General features: G+C 47.7%; 1 protein-coding gene across 15 annotated transcripts in view; it reads left to right on the top strand.

Annotated features, from left to right (window-relative positions):
• The window catches only part of Heph (polypyrimidine tract-binding protein 1 heph), a 294,035-nt gene that overhangs the window by 59,261 nt on the left and 208,144 nt on the right, over window positions 1-26,630 (top strand). For 4 of the 15 annotated variants that reach the window (XM_076901324.1, XM_076901321.1, XM_076901320.1 and 1 more), the window contains exon 1: window positions 10,999-11,090. The exons of the other annotated variants lie outside the window; for them this stretch is intronic. The gene's annotated coding sequence lies outside the window, so the exon portion shown is untranslated. Of the gene's footprint in view, window positions 1-10,998; window positions 11,091-26,630 lie in introns of those variants that run through there. 15 annotated transcript variants of the gene reach the window in all.

Genomic DNA, 26,630 nt, shown 5'->3' with positions numbered 1-26,630 from the left:
CGTCGACTTGTCTCGCAGCAAATACATTATTGGGCAGATTGTGATTTGTCCAGTGGTAGATAACGCGTGAAACGGTCCAATCGAGATTACAGTGGACGATCGATCGAGATTTATGCAACACTGGTATCGCTTAACGCGTTGGATTGACTTGGCGATGGGGGCAGTGCCATTTCCATGGCAACGTTTGGCAATCGACTTGCCAGCAACTTTGATCTCCAGCTAAGCATCCGTTATGATCTTACCTGATATTCGTCCCTGTCTGCGTTAATCGAGATTGATACCGCTTGGACGATGACAGAACGCTTGATTAGCTACCACTATGGCGGCTGAGAGAAACCGTGCGTAACTAGAACGAGCTTCGTAGCCTTGCCAATACTTCTCGTTCCCTCGTCTCGCGATAATTAACCAGACAAATTAATTTCTTTGCTCGAAAGCGTTGTAACGTTGCGACAACAGAAATCGAGATAATGAAGCACAGTCCACGGCTTAATATCCCGTCGAGTCCATAACAAAATCGAAGCTTTCTTCCGCGTTTAATTAACACAACAAATTTCGATATTAATTTTATTATCAGGAGTGCCGTTTCGAGCGACGCGTTTCATTTGCCGGACGCGTTTAATTTTTCGCTTAATGGAACGTGCAAGTATTAACATCCACCGACTAAATTAAATAAAACACCATCGACGTATTTTACAACGCGGCCGCTGCCCTTCGAGCGCCTCCACGGTCTGCTTTGTTTCGTTCCATGCGTCGCGTATGGGAATAATTATATATCCATTATCGGAATTGGTTGTCGCTCGAAAGGGTTGACATTTGTACGCGCCTCCCCCTCTCCGCACTGGCCTCTTTTGTCACTTCCGTCCGCGAAATTTATGCGCCGCGCGAAATTAGCGTTAATTAATTACAGGCGCGAACGAAACGCGGCGGGTAAACACTCCCGCGGGTATCGCGTCTTTTGTCGTCGCCAGCTTTTGACGATCAATTTTTCGTCGAACGCATCGAATGGAATTCATTACACCGTGAACGCGAGAGTATCGGCTGTGCCTCGATCTGCTCGCAGCGAAGAATAATTTACAAAGTAATCGTCTAATTTGTTTTCGTCCCGTATTAATTGACTCGATTCGCTGGTACTCTGAAAACGTCTCTCTCAATTCGTATAAAATCGATCGCGTCAGAGGCGACGAATCTGTCGTTTAAAGGGTCGCAGAGGAAGTCGTTCTGTTGATCAAACCCCTGTCGAGAGATCGTGAGACTGAATTAGAATGAAATTTCGATCCATTGCTCTGTCTTTCTCTCTCTCTCTCTATCTGTTTCTCAACGTTTGCATCGATTTGGACACCTCGAACAGGTCGAAATAAGCGACAGGGTTGGCCGTGGCCCGCGCAATTATCGTAAAAGTCGGTGGCGAGGGGGTGGCGCGCTAGGGCCCGCATATCAAATGGTGCGTATCACGGGATACAAGCAATTCCCATCAGCCAATATTGTCATGTGGGTGATGAACGACCGTGCGCTGAATAAACACGCGGCCAGGGAACACTTGGAATCGTACAGCAGAGCCGCTGAACGGTGCCTATGGAAACGCGTGGACCCGGAAGTGCTCGCCTCTGACCAAAGGGTACATCCGTCGCTGCTGCGTTTCTCCCCCTGAAAACGCTCCATTTCTCCTCTGTTTCTCTCTTCGCACTCGTCACGTTTTTCATCCCAGTGTCGAGAGGTTGAACTTCCATTTTTTAATGCCAGCACGATTGGTTTTTATTCTCGAGATTGACAAGGCCACGGAGGGACGCGTGAATGGGCTGGCTCATTACGCAACGAGCGTAACTTGGTAGTAAAGTCGCGTCGAATCGGTAAGGGAGAGATACGGGAGTGGAACACGATAAACGGACTCATTCACGGTTATCTCGGGCAAATATGTACGTGGATACGTCCTTGCACAATACGTTTCTCTGTTCTCGCGTGGCCCTGTTAAATGCTTCGCTGGAGATACCGCGCGGTCCCAGAAGCGAGAGAAATTCAACGTGTGCTCGCGAACCGTCTCGAGAGATACGGTATTTTGCGCGTTTCAATTTCCCTCGGACGTAGCCGTGGAAATTTTCATCGAGATCTGCTCGACTTTCCTTATAGAAGTTTCACAGCGATCAGTTTTCGTGGGTACAGTGCGATGGATGATTTTTGTAAGTAAAGAAGTAAGTGTAATAAGAGGCTTAATTAGTGGAGGGGTCGTAATCGTACGGAGCTTCGATAGTTGCAACGCACCCCTCCAGATAGGGGCGCGATACGCGATGCTCGTAAATCAGCGAGGCCGTCGCGTGACCTTCGAGTCCACTGCATCTCGACAACCCCTTTCTTTCCTCCCCCACAGTTCTCTTATCAGAGAGTGCGTCGCGAGCTACTTCAGGGATGGATTATGGGGGGATAACTCCTTTCGCGGAGGGTTGATAAATGTATCGATGCAATTATATGTATTTACGCGGACGCGGGGCGAAGATGCCTGTGCGCGATTAAACTGGGGCGAAGTTTCTCGACGATCATGCGTGAATCAGAATTCGCATGTCTCGTGTAATGTAAAAAGTGCATGAACGTGTCGTACGGGGGGTGTTTCCGTGAAACTTTTCCATGATTCCTATCGTGTCTTCCTGAGCCACTTACTCAGTCCACCAACACCTCTAGTTTATAATTCCTTTTATTTGTTAGAAAATATAGAGCAAACATTATCTCAGCGATTTAATAATCCAAGTCATTGAAATTCAAGTGAGAGTCTGCAAAGCTAACTCAGTCGCATTTACTGCAAATTTCATTCCTTGCAATTGTCAAGAGTATTCGTTGCAAATCCACCCCCAAAACATCGCTCACAGAAATTACTACAGAATATTTGAAAGCAAAATAAGCGATGGGACGAAGAATGAACCAGGAGACGACTGAACCAGTTAACAGGTTAATCGCAGGTGGGGATGCTAGGGAATTTCGAGCGGAAGCGTTCTCTGGAAGTGAGACGCGTTCAGCGGGGCGATAGTTGGCGACGAGCCCAGCTGGCAGACGGACAACGGTCTACGAGGGAAACCGTCGACGGCAGAGAAGAGAGAAGAACGAGCTCGCAACAAGTCGCGTCGCGCGACACGCTTTGACACCGTGGTTAATTAACTCGCTATCGCCGCGCGGGCCCCGCGATCGACTTGTCCGCGGCAATTAACGCGGCACCCGCTCCTGGGACACGATTTATGCCCCTAATTGCGCTCCACTCGTTCATGGAGTCGCCCGTTTGATCCGCTGTCGCTGAGAAATCTCTCGTTCCGCGGCCCAGCTGCGATTTATGGGTGGACCACTGGTCAGTGGTTCTCCGTGGACTGACTTCCTACTCGTTGCCAAGCGTTCGTTTTTCAATTCTTGCAAATTTCACACGCAGAATGGAGCGAGCAAATAATCTCAGTGCTTCGATTCGAGACAGCTTTGAACTTTGAACTTTCGATCACCGACGATGGCATCCGAGATCTGCGAATTTCCACGGACCTTGAGCAGCGCGTATAATTTTAGAGCGACTTTGGATCGCGATCGTTAACAAAATTGATGCTGGCGCTTCGAGCGTTGTTCAATGGGTTCTGGGAGCCCCGTGGAAGTTGATAAGTTGCGCGTCCGAATGACTAACGTTTCGTGTCTGTTAGGCGGTGACAGACTTTGGCAAGTGGACTTTGTCAGGATTTCGAATCAGAGTCGAATGGGAGGTACGTACATCTTCACGGAAGCATTAACCAGCGAGATAGTTAATCGATCGTTTGGAACAATTAATTTCATCGACGATCTCTTATTCTTTAAGTCTCTTTAAAATTGCAAGCTCCATGTTTTATCCAAGTTGACAGCGAACTTTCTGCGCGCAACTAGCGAGAGCACGTCAAAATTCATCAAATCGACGCTGTTCATTGAACGATTGGCTGATCGTAGAAGATCGATGATTTAAAGGCGGTTTCGCCGCTGTGAATTTATTATCGTCCGCTGACTGGCGCATGAAACGAAGACGAGAGAAAAGTAAGTCGCGGGAGGGACAGCCTGGTCAATTAATTAACCGAAGCAGACAGATAGCAGATGGCGCATACCGTGGATACGAACGAGAGCGAGGGAGACGTGGTAGAGTGGTTACAGAGAGTAGGAAGGGTCACGATTATGGCTATTATGGCGTTCATCTTTTATTTTATGCGTCGTTCATAGACTCGTTGAGTTCCTTGTCTTCGAGTTTAAATTCGTGCGATTCAAGTTGCTTCAAGTAACTTCTACTCATGCTTGAGATCGTTTCGATCAAGTTGTTTCAAGTAACTTACACTCAAGTTTGAGTTCATGCAAGTTAAGATGCTTCGAGTAACTATCACTCAAATTTAAGTTCGTTTAAGTCAGATCGCTTCGAGTAACTTGTCCAATTTGAACGAACCTTAAGGATTCGTCTTCTTTGCTTGGAGCACAGACGATTACTCGATTTAGATTAATTCTACTCCCCTCGTTTCTTACGTTAAAAAGGTTCCTTTGGAATTTCGATTCTCAGAGCTGTTTCACATCCTCTTCTTCTTTAATGAAGAATTGCAGTGACTCCACCATTTTTATTCTTCAGAAATGTATTTTTAGAATGAAAGGACTGTAATAAGGGTTTAAAAAATATCGTACTGATGTATCCACAAGAGAGTTTTCTTAATGAAAACAATGTCTCGTAACTGATCTTCATCATCCAAGAAATGGCAGATATTTTTCCGTTCCTATTTCCGAACGGAAGAGGCAAGTTTGGATCGTTGGAAAGAGACGTGGGTTGGCTTCTGGTCAGCGATGCTCGCGTAGGTATTCTCAATTCCATTCGGTCTTATTTTGAAATTGAATTTATATACGAATAGATCTCGTGGAAACGATCCAAGCGTGTTATTAATGTTCTGTTACCTTTCAAAAGCGTTCTATGATTGATCGCGGAAGCTTTATAACAGTGTAGCCGCAACAGAAACCCGCTAAAATGGGCGTAACGTTGTAATCAATTTCTGTGACAACGAAAGATAATTTCTTTGCTGCTCGTATTTAAAAAAAAAAGGAAGAACTTTTTTTCGTGCTATCTGTTATATATCTAATTAAACTTTGTTCCGTGCCCATCAACGTTATCGATCATTATTTTTACGCATCCTACGATTTTATAGCTGAATAATATCCCTCGTCAGCGAGTGCAATAGAAATTCTGAGACCATCTTCGCTGATATCTTGCTTTTTACAATAGCAATCTAAATGAGCTTGCTCGTGTATCCGCCACGGGTCATTAATTACCAGTAATGAATTCTACAATTGAATTATTGATTAATTGTACAAAGAACAGGAGGCAGAAAATTCCAGCGTCGGTTAGACTCTGCTAATGATATCAGCAGGCTTGCATAAACAGAACCGATAAAAGCTTTGTATCAGTAATCAGAAATTATGCGAACCATATATTGCATTCCTTACAGCAATTAGTCTGAAACTCTTCACGAGTCTCGATTCCTTCCTGCATACCGTTTTTAATTCACAATTCTGTATTTTATAAAATACTTCTTCCATTTTTCGGCTGCAACTTATTCGAATTGCATTATTTTACGCGTATCAAAGGGCTGGATGAATCGAATAAGCAAATTTTATTATGCAACACCGTAGAAAGCGATATTTTTCACGTTCCTGCATGAGAACCATCGAAACGGAAACAATTACTTAAGCGAGCGATTAAATGACACGCCCCGATTCCTCGTGTCTCGGCAAACCCGATCGAACAACCGTGAACCTGAATCTCAAGTTCGATTTACATACAAGAACGTGTTACACGCTCGTGCGATTGTTCGATTGCGCAAAACCGTCTCGCCGGTGCTTCAATTTTTCAATAACACCGACATCGTTCGCCACGATCGCTCGAGATACCGTATTCGAACCTGTCCAATCCACTTCGCGTTATCGACAATAATTAGGTGGATCACCCCGTCCGCGTCTGTTCGTATCTCGGAAAAGTACGATCGCGGCCAGCCAGTTAAAACTCGTAAGTCTTCGTCGTGACTTAACAGCGCGGCGCGTGGACAGGTTTCGTGTTCAAATGTCCCGCGCGATAAATCTTAATTCGCGCGTTGAAAGCGGTAGTTAGCGCTACCACCACCTGACGCATGGCGTCCTCCGCGAGGGAACCGGAAGCGGGATTAAAAAACGCTGCCGCGAGATTTCTGCGAGGAGTTCGCATAAAAATCTGTGACACAGGGCTTTCCAAGGTATGTTCTTACGATATTAAGTCCCTCTATAGAGCCACGAAGTAACAGCAGGTTTGTCTTAAGATTTGGCCACCATTTTAGGCGACCATTCGCGCGGAACCAAATTCGAACGTTCACGCTTGAAGCATCGAAAGGTATATTCGATCCTGAATCGATCGATTGCGCGATATTAAGTCTCTCTATGGAGCCACGAAACAACAGCAGGTTTGTCTTCAGATTTGGCCACCATTTTAGACAGCCATTCGCTCAGAACCTGACTTGAACGTTCACACTCGAGGCATCGAATGTATCGTGTTCTGATAGCTATTGATCGCTGGTTACTTGTTTTTTGGTCAGAGAACAGTGGTCGATTGACGAAAGTTGGAGCGTCCCAAGTCTCAATGAACCGAACGATTGTGAATGACTAACCTCCACTGGCGATTGGGCCGCGTAATGGCGACGTAGGACGAGCAACGTGTATTTTGGTACGCGTCCAGCGTGAAATGATAATTCATCGGTGTGCACCAGTCGCCCCGTTGGTTGGCGATTTTACTCAGGCCTTTCGTCGATCGTCCCGCTAAACGAATCATCCGCTGTGTTTCGCTGCACGCGACTACGGAACGATGGAAAAACGAAACCCTCGAGCCATCTATCGGTGTGCCCCCTCGTAATAATGTTACCAATTTGTCGGCAATTAAAGGCTCGCTGGATGACGCTGGATTCCGGTTTAATTAAACTTTTCTGTACCGTTGGTGTCGATCGTTAAACCGACGTAACGCCACGGGGGCTATCCGCCGTGACATCTACACCAACGCGGTCATTTGCGATGAATGGAACGGAATTTTATTTCAGGATTGTTCCGCGATCGGTGACAGTCTGATGGATTTTATTAGCCGGGTTATTCCGCCGCGTTTTTATGGCTGCTTTACGAGAGCGCCCGTTTATCCTCTGACAATTGTGTTCCGCGAGAGGATAATTAGTTGGGATATTGTACGGATAACGCGTTGTGAAACAGCGATGAAATCAAGAGTCAGTAACAGGTAGGAGAGTGACTCTGCCTGGCGAGTCCCTCCGTACCTTCGAGGAATCTAAATCCGGACCGCAATAAAGTTCCCCTCGTTCTATAAATACAGGGTGTCTCTGAATGTCTGAAAAAATTCTCGAATATCTTCCCAGACGATATTCTTTGGTCGCTACGATTGGATGAACGCTCGTATTCGAGATCGTTTTGTTTGTAGAAAATCTTCTTCGTTCCCTGTGCCCTTTTTCTACACCATCGTGAAGAGAGTATTCGTTTGATCCCAACTCACGTGCAAGACACCCCGTACATCACTCCTAATTTAGAACGTCTCGAAGACAATCGTGAGCGCGGAGGCAGCGCGGGAGGACATCCAGAAACCTGTTCGCCGGTGTGCGCGCAAATACGATCCCCCTGGCACGAGTTTACACGTAAAAGGTGGCTGGTCCTTTGTGCACGCGGCTGCCAGTAGGGTCCTATGGGTACGTTCCCATGCAGGCCTTGTCGCGCGTATACCCGGCAACCGTCGATCGACGCGCCATCTACTTCTGAACTCCTTTGTCTCGGGCCTGTCGTGGATCCACGAACGAGGGGACCCCTCGAACCGCTTCGTTACCATTTACTCAACGTTATTACGTAAAGCACAGCGTAGACGTTGCACAGAAATTGTTGCGCGAAGAAATTTCAGCTGGGTCCAGAGCTCGAACGGAAGCACGCTCGGGTATATCCAGCTTCGCGCCAATTTCAGGCTTTGTCCGCGACGCTATTGTTTAAACAAAACGGATTCACGTAATTCGAACATATCCGTGCATAGGCGAGTAATTTGCAGCCTCGCTATTTTACGCTCGCAGTTACGCAATGCCGGTATTGCACAGTTTTATATAACCCGCGTATCGCGATCCTAACGAATGGGTTTACGAGGATAGTAATCGGCCGGTAGATCGCGCGCGCGCCATCCTGGTACGGGAAGAACCCACCCGTGGATTCCGAGAAACGTCAGGGACAGTGGTTCGGTCTTTTATTTCAGCCGTTCGGTGCAGTTTCCTTACATCGTGCAGCGTAACGTACGTATCGTTCCCTTTTTAGCTCCACGGCCCACTCGCGTCAGCTTAGGACCAGTTCACCATCGATGGCTCCGCGTTACGCTTTCTGGACACTTTGGTCCTGCCTGACCGCTGTCCGTTTTGTTGGGCTGCGCATCCAGGCGATTCTCAGACAAACGCGTGCCGTTTGGTGTGCCCAGTTGGGCGTTGTTAGAAACCCATTTTGCTTTCGTAGCGTAACTTGGTCCTCCTCGATTCCCTACAGGGCATCCAGCGAGAAGCGTCAGTGTGAACAGGGCTTTAGGCTCGCGTACAGCCGGCGGCGACGACGCACGAGGGCCTTCTTTTCCTTTAGACCTGTACTTCCTCTCTTATGCACAGGCTACCCCAACACAAAGCGGCGTTTTCTACGCGGCTCGAAGCCACGCTGTGCAAGGTCTCCCGTTCGTTTCCCTCCCGCACCCTCCCGACCCGCACTCCGTCCCTCGTCATCTTTTATAGGCGTCGCCTCGTCCTTGTCCTGCACGCTGACTCTCTCTCGTTTCCTCTGGCAGGGGCCCTCGTCGTGCCTTCTCGGTTCCTCACCTTGTCCAACAGCGTATTTCTTTTCGCCTATGCGACCGTGTGCACGTGCATGCACCGGGTGTCATCGAACGCGAGCGGATTCATTCGCCGCAGCCGAGGTTGCACGCGGGTGTTTGCGATGGGATTACCGCGATCGCTGGTCTGGCTGGGCAAACAGCCGCTGAAAAAAGTAAACTTCCATGGAATTAGTTTCGTTCCCTTTGTTTGGGTTAGTTTCTACGTACACGGTTTATCGAGGTATTTGTATCCGCTTTCGAGGTACCGCGACAATGGTTCATTCATGAGCGACTGAAACTATCGGATGAATCAATAGAGGTGTCCGCAAATATTGTGATACAATATATTTGTAGGGTTTCTGGGTATTAAGGAAACACTTCCGATTACCGGAAAGTGTTGTTTAGCAACGAAATACAGTTTTTTTCGTCGTCGCGTGCGATTCGTACGTTCGATGCGCGTCGTCGAATCGTTGCATCGATCCTCCCGATCCACGAACGTTCGCATGGCGAGTCGAGTCGTGCACGCGGCTAATCGACGGGTGATCGAGAACAGAAATCCGGAGCCGCAGGTTGATGCGTCGCGCCGCCTCTTGGCAACCGTGGGGCTCCCACGAATCAGACAACAATAGCGGTGCGATACACTTTGCATATATGCACGCGTAACATTCGGTTCCCCAGTATATGCACAGGCGAAACTGCATTACCGGTCTTCCACGGCTGTGAGTCAAACGACACCAGCCCGCTGACGCGCGTCGGTGTGCTGCATCGGTGTCCTGGCGGTGCAGAGGGGACTCTCGCATCGTTTGCCGATACACTGCAACGGATGCACTCGAGCGACGAGGAAAGAGAAGCTGGCCAGACGGAGAAAGAACGAGAAGAAGAAGAAGAAGAAGAACGGAGTCGAGTCGACTCCGAGTCGAGTCGGGTCGGCTGTTGCCGGCTGCGAGTCTCTTCCCCTCCCATGGACGTCTCCCCCTCCCCTCGTAAACCCCACTTCCCCCTCCTTTAGCATGGTCGCTTCAATCACCCCACGTCCCTACGGCGACTCGACATATTCTCCCCCCCTCTGACCTCTCAGTACCCTTGTGCCGCCCAGAGTCGAGTGGTCGTCGTCGTTCCCCTTTTCCGCCCCTCGTCCCGGTTCTCCTTCCCCCTCTAGATTCATCGTCTCCCTCGTTCTGCCCCGCTCCCCCTCCCTGGGCTCCTCTCGTGGCGTGCCACGACTCGTGGCGAAGTTTTAGCGTCGCCTACCTCTACTCGTGGCGTGCCTACAACTCTTAGCCGGATCTATTACGCGCAGTTTTCGTGTTCGCGCGACGTTTCGTCCACGCAACGTTGTTACCCGTCGTTGTCTCGCAGCCGTTTTGTCTTTTTTTTTTTTTTTTCCCTTCCGTTCGTCCCTTCTCCTCCCCTCGTGTTCAATTCTTCTACCTCCTCGACCGCGACGCTCGCACGCAGTCTGGTTTTCGGCCGGTCGCGTCGGTCGTCTGTTCTTTTTCGTGTTCCGTGATCAGCGACGCTGTCGTCAGCCGCGGCGTGATCTCGCTTCCGTGGCCGTTGTGCCGCCAGTTCTCCAGTGTCGCGACGCGAGCGTCTTCAGTGAGCGAAAGAAAACCGCTCGACCGGTTTCCCACGTCCCTGCTGGAGCGTGTCCCTCAGCAGAGTCGACGCGCGACGCGGGTGCACCGGAAGGAAGAGCGTCCACAGTGTCGTCCCGCCCGGAAGTAGCCGAAGCCGGGGGAGCCCTCCTCGTACGGCGTTCAGTCACCGCCGGTTCACGCGACGCGCCATCTCCTAACCTCGAAAAAGGCGGTTTTCGCGAGCCGCTCACCGTGGCAACCGAAACCAAGCAGCGGCTGCGTCCTTCTCTGTTTCTCATCTGCGTGACGTCGCCTCCGATTCGATATTCACGCGGCGTTCGCGCGTTCGTTCACTTCAGTTGCCGCGTAGTGCGTGCGCGGAAATCATCGATCTTCTTTTTCGAGAGTGACACCGTTGCCGATCCGGCCACTAACGCCGGCTCGATCGTCTCGCGTGGAAAAATACTCTGTGTGCGCGTCGTTTTTTTCTATTGTGCTCTGTGCCAACTATTATCCGCGGTGTGTGCAACCGCGAGTACCGCGTCAACGATCTATCTCTCTCTCTCTCTCAGGGAACGCTGCTGCAGTTCCACGCTTCCTTTTTGGATACGATCGTCGAGCCTGTGGATCATCGTCCTACCGTTCGCACGGTTAGTATCGAATCAACGATCGTCTCTGATAAGCTTGTGTGCCGGTAATCGCGACCGCGTGATGCGGTTCTTGCGCGGCGAGTAAAACGTTTTTGGCTCCTCGTGCGCGCCTGCTCGCGAAAATCAGTGCGTGCACATGCCCCACCGGTTGGTCGCGAGATTCAAGGGCGCATGTCCAAAGACCGTTCACCCGACGCCACGTTTAAACGCCAGCCGTGCCACCCTCCGTTCTTTTCGATTATTGCGCGGCATTTATTCGCAGAGCATTTATTCTCTCCGTTTCCTCCTCTTTCGGAGCGTCGCGCGTGGATGTTGCTCGCTCCGTTACGCGCTGGCTTCGCGTACCAGACGTTTGTGCGCGCGCGATACGTGTCTAGGTCACGATTACCGGCGTCGATCCGCCGAAATCATAATATTTGCGCGGCTCTCTGTTTACGTTTGCGCGCAGAGATTCGTGTTACACACGCGCCGTCTGTTACGCGCCAAAAACGCGATTTCGAGACTGTCGTAGGCGCGCGCGCGCGCGCGCTTCTGCGGGGTGGGACGTTCCTCGAATCGACTTTGATTATTTTACGCGAGAAAGTGGATCCGCGCGATGGGCGCCTGTTGCACAATGATCCACAGACCAGTGGACTCGACGAATCCGTTAATAGCGTTCCTTTATTCGCTAATGCTGTTAGTTCGTAGATTATTATGCAAGCGAGATGTAGGCGCGAGTTTTCGTTATGCTTATTTTCCGCGAATCTCCCTCGTTTCGAGGGAACGTTGCGTGTTTTGCAACAAACGAGACCAAGCGTCGTTGCAAATAGGCTGGAACCAAAGGTATTCCAATTCGATACAATGACGCAACGAGTAGAAACTGAAAGCGTGGAGTTATTTCTCTACGTTCGTCGCATTTTACCTGCCGTGTCGAGGATGTTTGAATTTTCCCGCCATCGCGGCGTTGGACAGATTTCTGCTGTTGCGTACGTTGCGTAACAGTGACGCGTAGAGAGTGAACGTTACTTGGAAACGTGGCTTCTGATGTAATTTCGAGCCCGTGGCAAGGCTGCCGAATGAATTATCGCCGTTAGTTTGCGATCGTATATTAGGTTTTGAAATTAAGCGATTAGAAATCTCGCAGCTATTCGCGGCTGTCGCAGCCTATTTCAAAGACTCTTCATTTGCACACAATCCGACCACGGGTTAACAGTTGATAATATTCCCCTGGCAATATCACCAACATCCAATACAGCGAATTTATTTTGCTCGCGACTCGATTTGGACTTTCTCTCTCGGGCCATTAAATCAGACTATTATGCCATTATCTACACCGCTGACTACGACACGCGTATCCAATTTCTATTTATCCAACCAATTAACAAATCTCGCTCGTGTACGATTTCAGCAGGTCCCCGTCGACGCGAGTATCAAATTCTGCCAGCGTCCGCAGTCCCAGCCAGTGAAACGAACGAGTCGAACGGCGGCTCCGTTCGCCGGATGTACGCCTCGAAACTTTCTCGCGATTCCCTCTCAGCCACCCTGTCCTTCGTTCCCTAATTTCTACGTACGATCGATCAACGACGATACTCGACGTTAATCAGAGCGAATTATCGTGGGAATCGCGTGGAAACCCGCGCTCTTCCTCGAATTTTCAAGCCCGCTGAAAGGAGCAAATCGCGACGCTCGCGATACCTCGCGGCTGGCGGGACGAACGACTGGGCAGCGCGCGATTCTAAAGGACTTTATAGTCCGTGGTCGTGTACGTGGAGGGCGGGGACCGTGAGGCGACCCCTAGACCTCGCGTGCGGAGCCAATGGGTCCAATAGCCTCGCACGTGCCGCCGTTGCGATATATTCTCGTTGAAAAAGTATCGATCTGAGACGCGGCTGAGATATTTTCGCGGCAGCAGCCGGCCTGGTTCGACCTGGCTGTGTTTAGGGCTCTGTTTAGACGTGGGGAGCTGCTGGAAGCTGTTCTTGGGGTGTTCACTGCTGCTCTGTGAGAATTCGTCGACCCTTTTTTGGTCTCTGAGAATGTCTGTGTTACATGGATTATCGTAATGGGTGGAGTTGGGCAATCTTTCTTTTTTGCTTTTATTTTTGGGACTGTATGTAGGGTGAGAGAATGAGAGAGGGAGAGCAGAGGTTGGGGTTGATAATGGAATCGCAACAAAGTTGATTAACGTTTCGAGGAGGAGACAAAGTTGAGGTGAAGTCAGCCAGCAATTGGCGAGCGGAAATTTCAGATATTGTTATGAATAATTGAAACTATTTCAGGCGAAGTCAAAGTAAATTTCTCTCTGCAAATCGCGTTAATGCGCGTCGAAACTTGACGAGCGTTGCGCTTTGGGGAAACTCGAACCCGCCTCGAAGAAAGTCGATCGATACCCTCGTTACTCGCGAGGGGTTATTATTCCCCGACACTGGCTCCGTTGATAACGAATGTCGTCGAAAATATTCTTTTCCACGGCGATCGAACGATCGAACATAGTTCTCCGGATAACTGGAAATCTTCTCGGAGAATTTTCATTAAAAACACATAATTCAGCGGAAATTTAACAGGGCGATTATGAATATTCATCACTCGCGACTGTAACGCGTCGCGGGCTGTTTCAATTATTCCATCGGCGTTTCAAATGAATTTCTAATTTTGCTGCAGTTTAGAGATCGCAATTGGGCGTGAAACATTTCGCGACCGGATGGAATTCCATTATTGCGAGACTTCGCAGCGAATTCGAAACGCTCGGTCGAAGCTCTCGTCGAAATCGAGTCGTTGAAATTTCCAAAACGTCTCCCAAAACTAGCTGCTGCCAACATCCTTCTTGGAGTCTTCGTTTCGCGTCGATCGAAGTTTCCAAAGCTCTCGAAACATCGTCTGAGATGGCCCACGCGCTGGCGATTGGTCCGCTCCCTCGAAAACTCGTCGCGCGGCGCGGTATTTCGGAGTTTCCGCGGCGCGGCCTACGCGCTCGCTTCGAAATAACAAACACAGGATGGTTTCCACGAGGCGCGCACCCAACACCTGTCCGACCTGTGCGCGCTCATTAAAAGCCTCCTCGGGATCGTGAGAATCGGTCGAGCCTCCCGCGTGAATCACGCGTCAGCGTGGCGAACAGGGAATGCACGATCACGGGATCAGCACGTACGCCTGGGCTCTTTATTTTGTTAACTCTATCTCTTTCGTGCATACCGCGGCCCTGCTATATTTAGAGCGACTTACCAGGCATCCGCGGACCCGATTTTCAGCGACATCGGTTTTCCTTATGGTTTTTCTACGATCAACTTCGAGTGGTGTCTGTTCGTTTCACTTCTGGACTTGGTAGTCTGCTCAGATTTGGATTTTTACATCTTCAGCTCGTCTATTCGTTTTTAATATCCAAAAGGAATGCCAAAATTCGCTAAAATCGCACTGAATTATTCGACGAAGCGATTCGAAGATAAGCACGCAGATTTGGGATTTTTACATCTTCAGCCCGTCTATTCGTTTCTAATGTCCAAAAGGAATGCCAAAATTCGCTAAAATTGGGCTGAATTATTCGACGAGACGATTCGAAGATACGCACTTAGATTAGGAATTTTTACATCTTCAGCTCGTCTATTCATTTTTAATATTAGAAAGGAATTGTAAAGTTCGCCAAAATCGCGCTGAATTATTCGACGAAGCGATTCGAAGATGAGCACGCAGATTAGGAATTTTGACATCTTCAGCTCGTCTATTCGTTTTTAATAATAGAAAGGAATGCCAAAGTTCGCCGAAATCGCGCTGAATTATTCGACGAAGCGATTCGAAGATAAGCAACGATCGATTAATCTGATAAGCAATCCGCCTCGCGCAATTTCACGGTAGTTAAGGTGGGCTTTGCTGTGTTCATTGAAAATTAAAGGAGCGTCTGTTGCAGCTGCAATTTCGCCCGCGAGGCGGCGGCCGAGAACGGCGCCATTGTCAATAGAAACCGGCTTTAAACCGGCAATCAGAGCGTACCTTCCTGCGAGGCTAAACACGCTCGCCGCGTTCTTGCGTTAGACGCTGGAAGCCGCGGCCAAAGAAACTCTTTGTACGTAACAGGCCTCTTCGAGGATCGTTTCTAGAAGCTCCGCTGTTAGAATTGTTTACGCGCAGATTGTTCGCCGAGCCGGAATAGAGGATTCCGTGGGCGTTGCATCGCAGGTCGCGCGTAAAAAGAGTGCGCTCTCGGTTTCGACGGCTTCGAAGGTGGTCTCTCGAACTCTTTTTCTCTTCAGAAAACGCAAGAAAACACCAACCGCTGCTGAGAGACAAAAAAGAAAAAAAAGAGAGGAAAAGAGAAACAGAATTTTCGCAGCCGCCCTCCCCTCAGGCGAAATTATTTCGCCTCGCGCTTAGCTTTCGAAGCTGCGGTGTATTTTCCTTGAACGCCCACGATTCGCTGAACGGAATCGTTGGAAGTGTATCTCGATCCCGAAATAAATGTACTTTCTTTTTTATTGCCCCTTGGGAATTACGCGGAAATAAAGTGTTTCAGATGTAACACGGCGATCCGTTTGATGCGCTGCGAACCGGCTGCTTGTAAAAATAATTCCGTTTAAATCTCTCTGGTAATTTGTCGAACGCGCAGACGAGCTCGATACGGTGTAACTTAATTATCCGATAATTCTCTCGCGAGATTCGTCGGATCTGACGAAAAGTTCAGCAGGATTCGAAGTTTTCTTGAAACATTTCATTTAATTAGTCGCGCCTGTAATTGGTCGCGCTCCTCGACACGGTAGCTTCCCTTTGCGACGTTCTTCGCGCGGTGTCCACGGGAAATTCTCTTGTCGATACTGTTTGCAGCTAATTAAATGAGAAAATTAAGCGTCGCCTCGACTGGGGGGTTAAAACGCACGGACGACAGCTTTGAACGGGGCGCGGGGAGGAAACTGAACCGTGTTACCCGCCTCGCGCTTGTGTAATCGAGTGTAATTAGCGTTACGCGGGCGTTTTAGAAACGCTGCCGGGCGATTTGATGGATTAAAAGTCGCGGTGGGGATTTTTATGTCCCACGAGGCAATAAACACGTTCGAGGGTAATTGGGATGTTAATGTGCAAAAAGCTGTCTAGACGGATAGAGATATTAGAGGTGGTGCCGCGTGGAACGCTAGTTCGAAAGCTTTTACTAGCATTTTAGTGGGTTGTAGTTTAAAAAAAGGTATCGTTCGCTGGCGATCCTCTTCTGTTCGCTGTAACAGAAGAGGCTGCGATGGGAAAGATCCCTGAACGACGCGGGATCAACGTCGTTCCCCTTCGCCACTTATTTCCTCGCTCTACGAAATACTATTCTAACGCTTCTACTTCGCGCACGATTCAGCTCGCGATGCGAATAACGATGACGTTGAATCTCGAGCACGCCTGTTCCGCGCGGCGGTGCTGCGGGTGAAATGGAAAGTTATTTTCTCGGATGACGCAAGGGCCACCTGTTTCGATGCCGCTGGACGGTTTTTAGCCGCTGGAAGGGTCCTTTTTGCCGGTGGCTGGCCCCGTACGAGACATCTGGAACCGGTTTCCAGCCAGGAATTTTTTCACCCAGGAACGCAGACGGGCCTCGAAACACCCTGAACGTTCTCGTGGCGAGCACCTCGTCCTCCACGTTTACCCACAATTCCATCGAACAATCTTTACACCCTCCCTCAGACGCTTCAGAATTAACCCTCGTCTTCGCGAGACTTAATTTTGATCGCGCGCAGGGGTTAAAAATGAAAGAACCCACCAATAGAGCGGAAAAGGAGTTTTGCGAGGGAGAAAAATAGAGGGGTTGGGCGAGAGGAAGCGCAATAATTAAATAAAGCGACGGTTTATCCGGTAGCCGCGGTTTTCGATAATGCCAGAGCTCTAACAGCCCTCTCCAACAACCGGGATTAATTTATTTCCCGTTCTTCTTTGTTCGATTTAATCACATTTTCGGGCAGCATCGCGCGCGCTGGAAAAACAGCAGTTTCGCGCCTACCCCGTCGGTAAATTGGATCTCGTCGATGATCGGGAACATCGGGGATCAAATATTTATTACGCCGCTCGCTGTTTCCCCCCGGACTCGCGACCACCCTCTGTTATTTAGGTTGCTCTCGCTTGCATATCGATTGCGCGGCGAGCGATTGCCGTATCGGGGGCCCCGTCGAATTATCAGTCTCGATTGGACGCTCGACAATCGCGCGGTGCAGTTTCAAGTTTATTTTCAGTGCCCGATCCGCGTATTTTTTCCTGCCCAATTTTCTGACCCCCTCTTTCTATTTTATTTTTACACGTCCAGCGCGCGGTGAACTTCGAAACAGCCCGCGGGCAGAGCTCGTCGAGCGCGCAGCACTCATTTGTTTAAACGAAACTCCCTGGAGGGCCGTGGTTGTTCGTCTTATCGAATTCGTTTCACGCTCGTTTTCAGCTGACGAACGATCTTGCGATTAAACGTTGCATTGTAATTTGTAGGTTCTTCGTCTCTTGCTTTAGACGAGATTGTAAAAAAAATTCTTTCGCATCGTTCTTGGGTGTCTTATTTCTGGTGTCTGTCTTCAGTGAGTCGTTCGTTGAAACCCAAGCACGATGAAGAGAGGAGGCGCGTAGCCTTCGTTTCTAATCGAAGATCTTTGAAATCGATCACGTGGGTGCTCCATTGTTCGCTGTATTGTCGTCGAGGGTCACGCTTATCGTCTGGCATGCAAATTTCGCGCGAGGAAAACGAAAAAAACTTTCCGTTCCAGGCACGAGGAGGAAGAAGAGGCACGCGCGACACTAGTTGCTTCCTCTCTCGCAGTCAAGGTTGCGGAACTTTGCGCGCCATAATCCTTTCTCTCGCCTCGAGTCTCTCTCTCTCTCTTTCTCTCTCGGTTTTCACTCGGTTCCGCCTCGTTTCCACGTGCCCGCCGCTCGAATTCGACCGTATCCTTTCTTTCTCGCGAAAATTCCTTCGACGCCAGCTCGAGCGATTTCGAGAGTCGTCGAGCGGCGTTGGATTCAGCGGGTCGCGCTTCGTTGGGGGTGCGCGAGCACCGCCTGAGGGTGCTCGCGTTGCTATTACCATTTTTCTTTAATTTCCAAGTTTACACTGCTCTTTTTGGCCACTTTATGTAGATTACTGTGTGAAACTGTGGAAAATGTCGGGGTTCTAATATAATTACGGAGATCGAGGTAATTTAGTAAACACAGTGGATGTTGTACGAGCAGTCCTGTATGCTAATCATGAAATATTAATAAGCCATCGTACGTAACCAATGTCGAGTAAAATTCACTGGTAAATACACGATATATTATATCAGCGTTGAAAGATTCCTCTGTTCTACGAGGCGTTTGTTTGCTTTCCTCGAGAAATTCTCTCGCGAATTTTTCACCCTCTGGTTAATATCGAGCCTCACGCGTTGGAGCCTAACGCTGCGAGAGTGTATCAGGAACTGGAATTAAAACACAAGCAGTGGTAATGAGAAAATAGTATTTTTTACCTTTTCTTGAGCCAAGCAACGGGAAGAGCTACGCGGAAACTCATAATTTATCCGACGCGAAGTATGTAATGTTATAATCGGAGTGCTCGCGGGAGAATCTTGGTCTAAGGGCGGGTTTCTCTCGGCTGAAACGCGAGCGTGTTTCACGAATTTTATTCGAGACGAAGAAAAGGGACGTCAGTGCGTTGTTTAGGGTCCTCGAGGTTATGAGACGAGTATCTTTTCCGTAACCTCGCGCAGGAACGCGAGAGAGATACCAAAGTTGGCATTTTTCGAGCTAGAAAATTATCTTTTCCTCCTCGAGAGATACAGTTTTCGAGGATGAAAACTGTTCCCGGCGATTTTGGTATTTCCTGCGCATTTTCCGTCGTTTCTCGTTACATTTGCCACGATTTTCGTTAAAACATGCTAAATGTTAATGTATCACCAACGCGTTTAGCGCAGGCATGTTTTTTACGAGAAAAAAAGAAAAAAAACTACACCGTGCTCGGTGACAGAGAATTTTAACGAACCTCGTTTCACTTTACATAAAAATGACAATTTAAAAAAACGAACCTCGCTCTCTTTTTCCTTATAGCAGCGGAAATCACGGAAATACCATTGGGTCGCCATTAAAACTGGTTGTGTTCGTCGTAAAAGCTCGAATGGTATTTAATGGTAACGAAAATAGCTGGCCTTGAGGTCCATTTAAGAACAGACGACGAGTTTTTCGATTCTTTCACTTCTTCCACCGCCTCTTTTTATGGGATAATTAATGCGAGGGTGGAGTCATGTGCTGGATGAAATCCAGATCGTGACATAGAGCGAGCTTTTTTCACGTGGGCGGCGAATTTATCGCGTCTCGATGACTAGAAGCGTATTCTGGGCAGAGACAGTCGAGAGAGAAATCGCGAGATTCAAGTATAATTGAATTTTCGACACATTTCGAAGGAGAGAACGAACGATACGAACCGATGGAGCTTTCGAAAAATTATTCATTTCGCTGTGCAAACGTTTTCGTCGTTTATCGCTGGAGTTTATTTTCAAGAGTTCCTCGAGATTCGTACCAGGTTGGGTTTTATGCGTTTGACGTGGATGTTGTTGTGCACGGTGTCCATTAACTGTATGCAAAATTCGTGTCAGATCTGGTAAGACAGCTGCCGCAACGAGCCAGACAGGTAGCAATTGCTCTAACTAAACATTCCAACGTTGTCAGTCTCCTGGATCACTGCTGTCTACTGGGTGACTCTGCAGATCGGCTCGAGACTATCGTCTCGCCTAAAATAAAAGGAATTTCTACGTTTAGAAAAATGTAGAGATCAGTTTAAAGTAGATGAGACAAATTCGTCTGCAAACATTTTTAACGTTTATCGTGCCTTTTCGTTTCGAGATGCATCGATACGTACGATCGTACGCGATTTTTCGAGCCACTGCGTACAAGTGTTACCGAATAATCGCATAAATAAGCTCAGCACACGATACGCAGATTAATGTAAACAACGATGATCGTGAACTTTTTCCAGCAAAACTGACTGTTTCTTCGAGGTAATCGCGATACGATAGGCAGCTATCTAATTAACGCGTTCTATCATTTTTACGTTCGCGTGCGTTCTGTGTTCTTTTTTTTTCTTTCTCGTTCCCCGAGGATTGTGTTCCATTCCGAGTTATCGTTTCGCTTAATCACGAGCCACTCTGCGGTTCGACTATTAACTAACTGGTTATTAATTAGCGTTGATTAATTAGAACATTAATCATCGCGTGTTTATCCACCAATTTTTCAACGTCCTTCTCAGTGATTTATCCCTTTGTTTTAAGATTTTTTTTTACTTTCGAGACATTTTTAAAGACTTTCAAAGTTTCTAAGGCTTAAGACTTAACACATTTACGATTTTCAAGATCTCCAAACCTTTCAAAATTTCCAAAACTTACAAAACTTTGAAGGCAACATCGTTCACTTAATACTCTCCCCAATTAAACATTCTTTCCCACCATCAGACGAACCCAATTTCCTATGAACCAGTTAATTGTGTTTGACGAGTACACTCGTCATGGAGAAGTTGCACGATTTTGTGTATCGACGAGTGGCTCGATTCTGGCGACACAAAACAACCCCTCAAACGAGGACGCCACGGTTAACTGGTTAAAAAAATTCCTGAGAAACCGTTTCTCTGTTTTTCATCACTAATTGTACCAGTTAATATCCTAAACGAGACGTGCAATATTTCTAACCGACGATACCCTCGATTAGACCCCGACACGTTCACGGGAACCAGCTGTCAGTCGCGTGGCGTCGCGAGGCGTCCCTCAAAATTGGAGGCTTAGAAGCCAGTTCACGTTCACGAGGCGTGCCAGCTCTATTTTCTCGCCGATCGAACGTCCAATGGAGTGCCCGTAATTCACGTCGCGGGGAATTAATTAATTAAATCGGCCTGCTTGCGCGGCCGTTCTGATCGATACTGAAAATTATGTGGCTCGATGTGGCCGCGACGGCTTCTCCACCCTCGACCAGCAGCAGCCGCGTTCTCCAGGGAGAGACGGCTCGGTTCGCGTCGTCGTCGCGCTCCTCTCGTCTCCTTTTCGACGGGTCTGATTAGGTTAATTAATGGCTCGAGTGTACACGACCCGGCCGTGAGTCATTGGACGCATGCCAGCTGCGAATCGACTGACTTAGTCGAGCCCTTTAGCCGCGTACTTTTCGAACAGTCCGACTTTCGAGCTAACTCTAAGTCGCAGCGATTACTCGAAATTTCGCCACGCTCCAGCTTGGATAACGCGCGAGAGCTGTGTTACAGAATTACCTCCACTTATACCTTTGGACAATTAACAGCGTTAGCGTCGGTTAAGTAGGAAATTACCAACCAGCGAGTGGAACGGAGAAAGGGCGGGCGAATTAAACGATGACTAAGGGAACGAAGAAGACCATGGCGTCTCGACACAAAGGAACGAGCGAGTGGAGGGTTATTTAAATTTTATAGATCCTCCCCCCCTTCGAGCCGTATCATCGCTGGTAGCCTCGCAATCGCATATCTAATTCGCGCGTTTCGCCACGGCCGACGCAACCCCTATTTGCATAGATAATCACCGACTGCCGGTTTTTCGCCTTCCACGGACGGTTCCTCAGGGTTTTCAGTCGAAGTTCGGTCATCGTATCGCGTGAAACGCGGACTAGTGTTCTTGGATTATTTTTAGCGACACTCGTAGCCGGTCCTTAGGGGTTGAATTTAATTAAATCGATCTCTTAATGCCATCGCTTGGTCTTGCAAGATTTTCGAGCGGACTCTGTGGAATTTTGCCTGGAAAAATTTGCCTGCTATCTCGACCATGCGATTATCGAAGCTTTTCACGAGTTGTTCGAACACATTATCGCTGTTTGCACGCATCTGAAATGTAATTAATAACGCGTTGGATCGCCGTTCACCGATTGCGTGATAATTAAAATAATTAGGAGCGTTTCATGACGTCGATGGTGTAATTGAAACGAAAAATAATTGGAATAATCGCGAACGGAATGGTCGTTAAAGGCGCATATAATTATTTCTATCATCGATGCCGATGAAAGTTTACCCTGCAACGAGTTTATGCTATTCCGTAATGAGATATCAACGTTCCGTTTCATTAATGATTCATTGCGCGAGTGCATTTTTCTAATTGCGATTAATTAAAGCGAAAATGATATCTCGCCTTTATATAAAACGCAGAAGGCATCGGTTCGGGCGTAGGGAACATCTGATATCTTATATTTCGTATCAATTTTCATTATCCCGTTCGAAATTCATTAAAACAACCGATGGATGGGAATTTTGTATAAATAATTGAGATTTCCTACGGCGCGAGCGCGTAAAACCGTTATCACAGGGCTGATCTTAATTAATAACGGACAAGGACGACCAATGAACGTCTACTCTTCCGTTGAAAGCTTATCACCGATCAAATTGCCCATTAATTAAACCTACCATAGTAACGTTCACACTGGCCACTTTCTTTTCGCCCGTCGATGCTAATCTGTCGTTAATTATCACAGTTTGTGCCATTGCGGTTCGCAAAAATTTGTAAACCGTCTTCCCCCATTTTATTTCCCTTTAATTACCGCCAGATGTTAATCTCCGTTATTAATCGCCAATTTCCCTTATAAGACTATCCCTCGCGTTGGTATTTCTCGTTTCTGTTTTTTTCCTTTCCTTAAACAAACGCCACGAAGCCAGATCGCGATGAATGGAAAGTTCAACCAGCGCAATTGCTCGACGCGTACAAAGGTTCTTCAACCAGGAAGCGGGCAATTTCGCTATCTGAACGATTCATTCGGTAGATAGACAGATATTTAATTAATTTCGAATCGAGGATACCGACAGTCAGACACGTTTTTTCACCCTCCTCGAGGAGTATCATTTTTAACAAAATGAAACCAATTTCTCAATTAAAAAATAATTGTTTAAAATGATAAAATACAGTGGAACATTGCAAAGAAGAAGAAGAAAAAAGCTAGAAGTTACGAAAGAAATCAGCGATTCCAGACGAGCTTCTTCGTTCCAGCTCGAATCGAGGATGCCGACAGTCAGACGCATTATTTCACTCTCCTCGAAGAGTATCATTTTTAACAAAATTTACCAATTTCTCAATTAAAAAATAATTGTTTAAAATGTTAGAATACCTTGCAACGTTGCAAAGAAGAAGAAGAAGGAAAAAAGCTAGAAGTTACGAAAGAAATCAGCGATTCCAGACGAGCTTCTTCGTTCCAGCTCGCTGCCCGGCGAAAATATCGCGCGCGTAACGTTTCGTAATTTCTATGGTCTTCGTTATGATTTAAGTCGCGTGGCCTATCGTCGGTTATTTCGCGGCCGCTATGGAGTGCAGCAGGAATGCGGGGCCATTATTATGCCCCCTGTTGCACCACTTATCTGCGATCGTGCCGCGTTCGTATTCGCCTGGAATTGTTCTCCGCGGATCGGGAACACGACCTTTTCCAGCCTCGCGGAAAGGTTGCCAGGAGAATTCCGCTGCGTCTTTCCATTACAATTTCCCCGTCAGAAACATTCGCGATAGCACCATGTGCGTTCCATTTCGAACGAACGATCGACCTGGATATCTCTCTGTTCTCCATCTCGTCAAAAATCGACAATCTTTTATTCTTTTTTTTTATTAGGATTGGAATTGAAAAGGGAAATTAGTCGAGTAAGTTGGTTTTTCTAATTTAGCAATTATCATGATTATTGTATGGAGCGTTGGAGGTGACGGTTATTGGCAATTCGAGTCGAATACGGCGAAGGTGAAGGGTGCAGCTGCCGCTTATTGTGCTAACAGTGTTATCGACGTCTCAGTGTCAAGAACGACGGAGCAACACCTGTTCCCCGCGTTCTCGTTATTTTATTTCCTTATCGACCAGCCATCCGAGGCTGGCGTTAAGTAAATACGAGTTTCTTTTCAGCCTGTCGTTGAATGAACCGCCCGCCTCCGAGAGCTGATCTTCCGTGCTGGAAAGAAAGCTGGCTGCACCTTGACCCAGAAGGGGACCAGCTTATCGATTCATTCGTTCGCACTTTGTCCAGTCGAGAACGAAAACTTCCGTGTTCTTCTTCATTCTGTTCCTCTACCCAACGTCTTCGAATTTCTCCCTTCTAAACTGATAGAAACTCTGAAAAAAGAAAATCAATTCTAAACGAATTCAGATTCGTCATTGAACAATCTCTTCGAAACCATCGAATCGACATCTTGACGCAGCTGCGAGGGCAGATCGAACGCTAATCCAGCACGACGGAGGCGTACGCTCGCGTGTACGCAACCCTTATTCTCGTCTACTCGACGTCTTCGAATTTCTCCCTTCTAAACTCATAAAAACTCTGAAAAAAGAAAATCAATTGCAAACGAATTCAGATTCGTCATTGAACAATCTCTGCGAAATCATGGAATCGACATCTTGACGCAGCTGCGAGGGCAGATCGAACGCTAATCCAGCACGACAGAGACGTACGCGCGCGTATCCTTTACGCGCGTGTACGCAGCCCTTAAGCCCCCTTATATCAGCCCTGGCGGGGTGGCGAGCAGGCGCTTTTATCAGCTTATCTTTGAAAGCGACGGTAAACATTTGAATTATTAAGCCCCATCCGACCTGGCCCTTTCCTACTTCTCCTCGCGACCACCTTTGAGAGACGACGTCCTCCTCGACGAAAAGGGGTGGCTGGGGGTGGGCTCGACGGACAAAGGGAAACGCAGGATGGTCTGGACATGAAAATTTCAACGAGTACCGGATCTTCGTTTGGGACACGCGAAATAATTGACGAACAACGCGGACAGTGGATTGGGAAGGGGTGGTTTTATTGGTCGCACTCGAGCAAACGGGGAGCGGTTCTTGGACAGGGCGCGATCGAAGTGGGCTGAGCAAACTTTGCTGTTGCGTATTTATGCTGTGTAAAGTGTGCCGTTATATATTTGTTAATTTCGTTTCGACGATGTTATTGTTAATCCGCTTCAATATTTCAACCGCAAATTGTCAATATTGGCAGATGTTTGATAATATCACTGATTATACGTCTGGTGCTTAAAGTTGACTGTAAAATTTCGAACATGGACTGTTCTTTGCTGCTCTGTCGAGGGACTGACACAAATCAGAGCCTCTGCTCAAACAAAATCTCGAATTTGTCTTCGATGAGTCTAAGTAGTGGCTTTATCTGACTACTTAAGATAAGGATACTCAGGATAAATAGTAAAAAGTATCTGTATTACTTGTGTAATTTGTCGTTTCATATACAGTGTGTTCATCAGCTAGCGATGGAGCCTTAAAAGACAACTACTCCCTTCGTTAATCCCACAAACCTTCCACAAATGAATTCTAAGACTCGCCTCGTGCGATTATCAAGTCCTCGCCAGGGAATTTGTGTGTCTAACCTCGAAGAGAGAAAATTGCTTAGCTCCACAAATCCAACGTTTGATTCACACTCAAGCAAACTCCTCGTTCATCATCTAGCGATGGAACTTTAAAAAGGACAACTGCTCCCCTCGTTGATCTCACAAACCTTCTAAGAACGAATTCTAAGACTCGTCTCGTGCGATTATCAAGTCTTCGTCAGGGAATTTGTGTGTCTAACCTCGAAGAGAGAAAATTGCTTAGCTCCACAAATCCAACGCTTGATTCACACTCAAGCAAACTCCGTTGCCCAATCCAGCAAGTCGAAAAAAGATACCTGGCCTGTTGTTTGGAGAAAGTTGGAGTCCTGCGGGGCGTGACTCGGATTCCTTCGATGACTTCCGTCGAAGAACTTTCGTCTATCACGTTCGACGCGGCGGTTCCCAAAGGAGCCGCGGCCAGGGGTGGTTCTCGAGGTCCTGGCTCGCTCGCTTTGTCGATCACTCGGCCAGAAAGGAAGGAAACGCGGACACCGTGTCTGCCGCGGAGCGTGCTGGCTCGAATGGAAAAGTGAAAGTGTGTTGCTGGGTCAAGTGTGCCGGCGATCCTTGCGTAACGTCCATTGGTAACCTTATTCCTTCGATAATCCACGATTTCTAGCGCCCATTACGTTCCACGGCTTCGTATCTGCGGAATCTTCGCCTCTGCTTTCTCTAATTTTCGACGGAGATGATTCACGTTCGCGTAATCGTCGCAGAAATTAGGTTCGTTGGGCAAAACTATCACTGGTGCTATCCAGAGTTACCTGTTTACGAATATTTCGCTAGATTCGATTCGCACATAGATTCGCATGAGTAGTTCAAGAATGAACGCTTGCTCACGCTGTTGCGCAACAGTTTGTTATTACCGCAAAAAGCTCGTTTCGACTGTCATTAAAATGCAGATAAGGTTATCGACGCGGACACGCGTACCTTCTCTTTAATTTCGAAAACAGCCTGGTACTATTCTAAGCTTACAATTTCGTTATTATCGTGTTATAATGTCAAATGTGTTTTTATTTCTCCCATGCGTTCGAGTATTTTTACATCTTTAATTTGTTCAGAACGCGTGTCGTTCAAAGGGGACAGAGACCCTCGTTAATTGCGACTCACCACAGGTGCAAACTGCACAATAATCGTTATCAAAGTGTCGCCTTCGACGAATCACAGCATGCCTCGATGCATGTCTGAAAAGCAGATCAATCTTGCTGAATATTTACACGATCTTGATAATAGCACGAGTTACCCTCGTTAATCGCAGTTC

This window comes from Xylocopa sonorina, chromosome 9 (assembly GCF_050948175.1).
Source record: "Xylocopa sonorina isolate GNS202 chromosome 9, iyXylSono1_principal, whole genome shotgun sequence".
Lineage (NCBI taxonomy): Eukaryota > Metazoa > Arthropoda > Insecta > Hymenoptera > Apidae > Xylocopa > Xylocopa sonorina.
The sequence above is the reverse complement of the archived record's forward strand: the minus strand, read 5'-3'. Positions and strand labels throughout refer to the sequence as shown.